This window comes from Xenopus tropicalis, chromosome 5, assembly GCF_000004195.4.
Source record: "Xenopus tropicalis strain Nigerian chromosome 5, UCB_Xtro_10.0, whole genome shotgun sequence".
NCBI classification, from domain to species: domain Eukaryota; kingdom Metazoa; phylum Chordata; class Amphibia; order Anura; family Pipidae; genus Xenopus; species Xenopus tropicalis.
In genome coordinates this window covers 128,954,604-128,960,738 of record NC_030681.2, presented here as the reverse complement: position 1 = coordinate 128,960,738, position 6,135 = coordinate 128,954,604, and positions in this window count along the sequence as shown.

Sequence of the window (6,135 nt, the reverse complement as noted above, 5' to 3'; positions counted from 1 at the left end):
CCCCAAATCTCTTGATAGGGCGGCTCAAGGGTTCAGTGTTACTGCTAATGTTCAGAAAGTTGCGTGCCTCCTACTTTCCCTTTTCTGTTCTATTTACAAGCAATGCACAATGTGTGCTCAGTGTAGTTTTATGTATCTGGAACCTTATGAGCTAACAAGGCCCCAACAAATGCTGAACCACAAAATACGGCCAGAACCCAAAAGGTCTGAAGCCCTTGGAAGAAGGAGGGAGCGCTGGCATATTGGGCTAATGGCAAGGCAAGTATCTCAGTATCTGCTGTCTCTCTACCCCTTGAAAGCAGCCTGAAGGTCAGATAGGGTGAGATATGGGGACAATGCTCTCCTAGATCCGCCTCAGATTTAGTTGGGGTGAGATTTAGGTAAGGATGTCTGTTTGCTCTCCTAGATCCAACCAAAATCCCAGCTTGAAGGTCATTTAGAGTGAGATTAGGGGAGAATGTCTATTTACTCTCCTTAGTTCTACCTGAAAACCCAACTTGATGGTCAGTTAGGATGAGATTTGGGGAGAATGTCTATTTTCTCTCCTAGATCCACCAAAAACCCAACTTGATGGTCAGTATTGGGTCTATACAACCTTCCACTTTCCCTTGTGATATACAGTATACCAAGGAGCCATTTTGTGGTACAGACAATTTACTAACCAAACTAAACACTTCAGTGGAGCTCCAGGGGCCCCCTACCCCAGTGCCAGCCTCCACCCCACCCTGCATGCACCACATACCCCTACTTTCTCCATGCGACTGTGATCAGGGGTAGGGCGCCCCAAATTCCCGCTGGGAAGCGGGCCTGTCTCACTGGGGCCACTGTTTTTTTTTTCCTGGTGTCCAGCTGGTCCAGTCCAACTGTGCATACTAGGCTCAAGGGGCAGAGGAGATCTGGCAAGTATCCTGCAAGCCACAGTTGTGCTACTTGTCAGCATGTAGGAATGTATATTGTACAATCCAGGTTCAGCGAGACAGTAACAAATATAATGTGCTATTTATGAATATACAGTGCCTCTTACAGAGCAAAGGGTAGTAATTACTGTCTTATTGCTACTCTTTATTGAACTGTGGGATTAGAACAGCTTGGCTCAGTTGATCAGATAGCGTCAGGCTATAGCCATAACTGCATTTCCCTGCTCTGCTGCAAATGAGCATTTTCATGCTGCTCTGGTTTCCATGGAAACCTGCACACCTTGCACGCTTGCTGGGAAGATGTGTTATGTCTTTCCTGCTTTCTATCATTTGCATTTTCAGAATCAGCTGTCACCCCTGGATTGTGCCACCTAATAAGCTATATAAGTGAAACCATTGTGTGTGTGTATGTGTATATATAGGAAGGAAGGAAGGAAGCGCTCATGCAGGACTTAGTGATCCATTTAAGTGCTTTATTTAAAGAGGCACGACAACTGACGTTTCGGCTGTAACACCAGCCTTTGTATATATATATTTATATATATATAGAGGGAGATGCCGCACTCGCAGGACTTCAGTCACAAAATAGATTTATTCAAATGGGGTACTAACATTTCAGCTGTATCCACAGCCTTTATCAAAGTGCCATTCTAATAAAGGCTGTGGACACAGCTGAAACATTAGTACCACGTTTGAATAAATCTATTTTGTGACTGAAGTCCTGCGAGTGCGGCATCTTCTTCAATGGATTATACGTTTTTCTTTATAGCACCCAGGCACCTCATTCTATTAGACGCGAGTGCCTGTCTTCTCTGGCTTTGTATATATATATATATATATAAACTGTATACAGTATACACTGTATACCTTACGCTTGCCACAGTCCTGCCCATACCCTATCAGGTTGCCAGTAGTGAGCAAATGTTGTCCGTTGATTTGTGTCACACGTCTGAGGAAATTAAAATGACGGCATGAAAAGATGTTTTCCTTTCCATAAAGCCCCACAAATCAGCAAACACCCCTGAGACCGACCAAAACTAACAAAATGAATGGGGGGAGAAAAACACAACCTGAGCCAAGTGAAATATCACACTCTCATTTATTAGCAGCGCTGAATATATAACCTTGTGCCCACATTTAAACTGCCCTGCTCTCTATGGACTCCTGTGAGCATTGGGAGATGCCCAGGTTACTGCCCCCAAAGGGGCTCCGCTGGGAACTGGGGCTCCTGTGTCTCTGATGAATATGTTGAAAGACTAATGGTTCTGAATTATCAGCATGCCATTATATGTTTATAACCCCAACCCCTATGTTCCACAGGGTAGGATGGGTAAGAGTAGATGAAATGCAGATTTATACATACAAGTATAGATGAATATAAAAAATATGCAGAGTTCTGCCATGTGGAACGTGCAGTCTAAGAGAAGGAGAAGGGGTGGTTCACATTTAAGTTAAAGTGGAACTGTCACCCAGACATGAAAATCTGTATAATAAAAATCCTGTTCAAATTAAACTTGAAACCCAAATTCATTTTTTTATTAACACATCCAAACCCATTATAAAGGCATTTAAAAATCACAGCTGTCAATCATATATTGCTTGCCCAACCTCTATGCCTTAGGCGTAGAGGCGGGGCAGGCAATAACTTTAGCTTTCCATTCAGCACTTCCTAGATATCACTGCACATCTAACGTTTCCCCTCCCTCCTCATCATCTAATTGTGTAGTCAGTGCATGGGCCTGGGTATCAGGTCCCCCATTCTGGCACAGAAACAAGATTTTGGCATGATACAAAGCTTGCCTTAATAACAGTGTCCACAAAATGGTGCCTTCCTGCTTGCTTTGATTGAGCAATTCCAAGACGGAAGGAAACAAGATTTATATTATTTATATAGAGTAAGTAAAGTTTATTTTGCTCAACTAACAATATAGAAAATAATTTGGACTTATTTCTTAGGGTGACAGGTCCGCTTTAACTCTTAGTATGTTATAGAATGGTCAGTTCTAAGCAACTTTTCAATTGGTTTTTATTATTTAATTTTTATAGTTTTCAAATGATTTGCCTTTTTCTTCTAAAGGTCCCCATACACGGGCCGATTCTAGCTGCCCATATCGGTCCCTAATCGGCCCGTGTAGGGGCAGAAACGACGGGACTGCCCGACCGATATCTGGCCTGAAATCGGCCAGATCTCGATTGGGCAGGTTTAAAAATCTAGTTGGATCAGGGACTGCATCGGCTTGTTGATGGTGTCCGAACCGACTGCCCCATTGCCCCCAATATAATTATAGCCTATACGCTCCCCGATATCGCCCACCCCATAGGTGGGGATATCGGGTGAAGATCCGCTCGTTTGGCAATCTCGCCAAACGAGCGAATCTTCACGTGTATGAGGACCTTTACTCTTTGCAGCTTTCAAATTGGGTTAATGACCACAGCAGCTAAAAAACTATTGCTCTGTGAGGCTACAGTTTTATTGTTATTGATCCCTTTTTTATTATTTGTCTTACTATTTAGGTCCTCTTCTATTCATAATCTTATCTCTCATTCAAACCACTCTCTGGTTGCTAAGGTAATTTGCACTCCAGCAACCTGATAGATACTGAAATTCCAAACTGGACAGCTGCCGAACACAAATTGAAATAACTAAAAACTACAGATAATAAAATAATAAATACCAAATGCAAATTGTCTCTCTCCATCATACTGAAAGTTAATGGCTGGGATCGCAATAAAGCATGGCAAATATGGCACGTTGCTGTGTCAGTGCCAATTGATTTTGCTTGATGGCATAAAGGAGAGAAGTAGGGTGGGGCTAGTGGTGCAATCAGTAGGGCAGCTGCATGGCGATTGCTGATCGCAGGGCTCAGAGTGACTGCTTTAGCCTTTGGCTAATGAGAGGAATGGGACAAAAAGCCAGGTCACAATCTCATGAGCTCACTGAAATTCCAGAGAAGAATCTCAATAAGTGGCATCAACAGCATTTCCCATGCTCCTAGGACTGTACTTCCTACATCTATGCTTACAGTTTGATATGAGCGTATTCATTGTATGAAGGAAGGCATTGTGTCAGCTTCATCTTAAAGGGATACTGTCATGATTTTTATGGTATACTTTTTATTTCTTAATTACACTGTTTACATAGCAAATAATTCACTCTACCATTTCAAATTTTATTATTGAACCAACAAATGTATATTTTTAGTTGTAATATTCCTGTGTAGGCGCCTTCTCAGTGCATTGTGCCTGAGTCTGAGCTTTCAGAAGGAGCCAGTGCTACACATTAGAACTGCTTTCAGGTAACCTATTGTTTCCCCATTTAACTGGAGGAGTCCCAAGCCAGACTTGGATTTCTTACTATTGAGTGCTATTCTGATACCTACTGGGAGCTGCTATCTTGCTCCCTTCCCATTGTTCTGCTGATCGGCTGCTGGGGGGGGGATTTCACTCCAACTTGCAGCTCAGCAGTAAAGTGTGACTGAAGTTTAGCAGAGCACAAGCCACATGGCTGTGGCACCCTGGAAAATGAAGAATATGGCTAGTCCCATGTGAAAGTTTAAATATAAAAAAAAAAGTCTGTTTTTGAAAAACAGATTAAAATGCAGGATTCTGCTGGAGAATCTGTATTAACTGATGGGTTTAACAAAACATGTTTTCCCATGACAGTTTTCCTTTAAAGAGCTTCCATGCTGTTTACTTAGGACTCCCAAGAAAATGAAATAAATTATAAGTTTACATGTGGACAATCATCTTAAACTCATTGATTAAGTGTAATTGGTAAACCATTCTTAAGCGGAAAAGCACTTGCCAAAAATATCCTCCCTACGCCTTGTCTGCCATCAGCCTAAAGGGGAGGTTCCCCTTTAAATTAACTTTTAGTATGCTGTACACATCTTTTTTGCATATCCTCTTTTGTTTTGTATGTTTTTGACACACTGTTCAGCAGCTCACCCAATTTTAGCATCTTGTTGCTAAGGGTTTATTTTACAAACCAGCCAGTGGTTTAAATGTTAGACTGAAATATGAATGAAATATAACACAAACAATACAATTGTAGCCTCGCAGAGCAATACTTGTTTGGCTGCCGGAGTCAGTGACCCCCATCTGACAGCTAGAATGAGATAGAAGACAAATAATGTAGAAAAAAATTAAGACTAATTGATAGATTGTACATTCTATAACATACTAAATGTTAACTTTAAGTTGCACTGGCCCTTTAAGTATTCCAAGAGCTAATAACTATAGAGCTGTATCAGTTTATTAGAACAAACCTGTGGTACCAACAGCCACAAAAGCAACATTGCTGCCTCATACTGACACCTAGTGGCTGAAAACCATCAGAACTGTTCAACATCATTCTGCCCTCTTATATTTATTCATATTTAACTCAAAATGAAAAATGTCTGTTCTGTGGTGAGATTACTTGCAACCTCTCCTTCTTGAAAAAGAACATGGGCTTATAGGCTCTCATAGGCTCTTCATGGGTCACAAAAAGCAAAATAAAAAAGGTTTTATTCAAAAAAACAAAAGCCCATCTCCCAATGCCCTTCACATTTCATGTCCTATAGGCACTTATCATGGGCTAAATCTGTACCACAGGAAATGGATATTTATAGAGCGCACAGCCAATAGGAGACTTTCTAGAAAAGAAAACACAGAAAGAAAAGGGATCAAATCTTAAAAAGTATCTTGTTTATTGAATAATGGTGCCATTTACAAACCCCCAGCACAGCCGCAGCCTAGGGTTATTGCACTCACTAAGAATAGCTGTAAAGCTTAGATATACAGCCTGTGTCCCTCCTGCAAAGGAACTACAACTCCCATGAGCCCCCGGAAGCTGAGAGGTATGTATGAGGCTGTAATACATACAGTACAAACAGTACATTGGCTGTGCTGACAGAAATGCCAGTCCCTGCACATAGAGCTGAGGGTTGTTGTGCTTTTCTAGTACACTCTTTATTGTTACACACAAAGGCACAGCCACACCCCGGCCCCATTGCTGTATAGGTATGCCTACATCCCATGACTGACCCTGCTCTGAGAATAGCTACAATGCTTATATTTACAACCTGTGTCCTTCTTTTCAAGGAACTACATCTCCCAGCACCCCCTGAAAGCTCTCAGAGGGACGTCATGTACGCATAAAGGTGTATCATATGTACTGTAAGTTCAGGGCGTACCCACAGTGCAACAGTTTGTAATGAGCCCGCCTTTAATATGA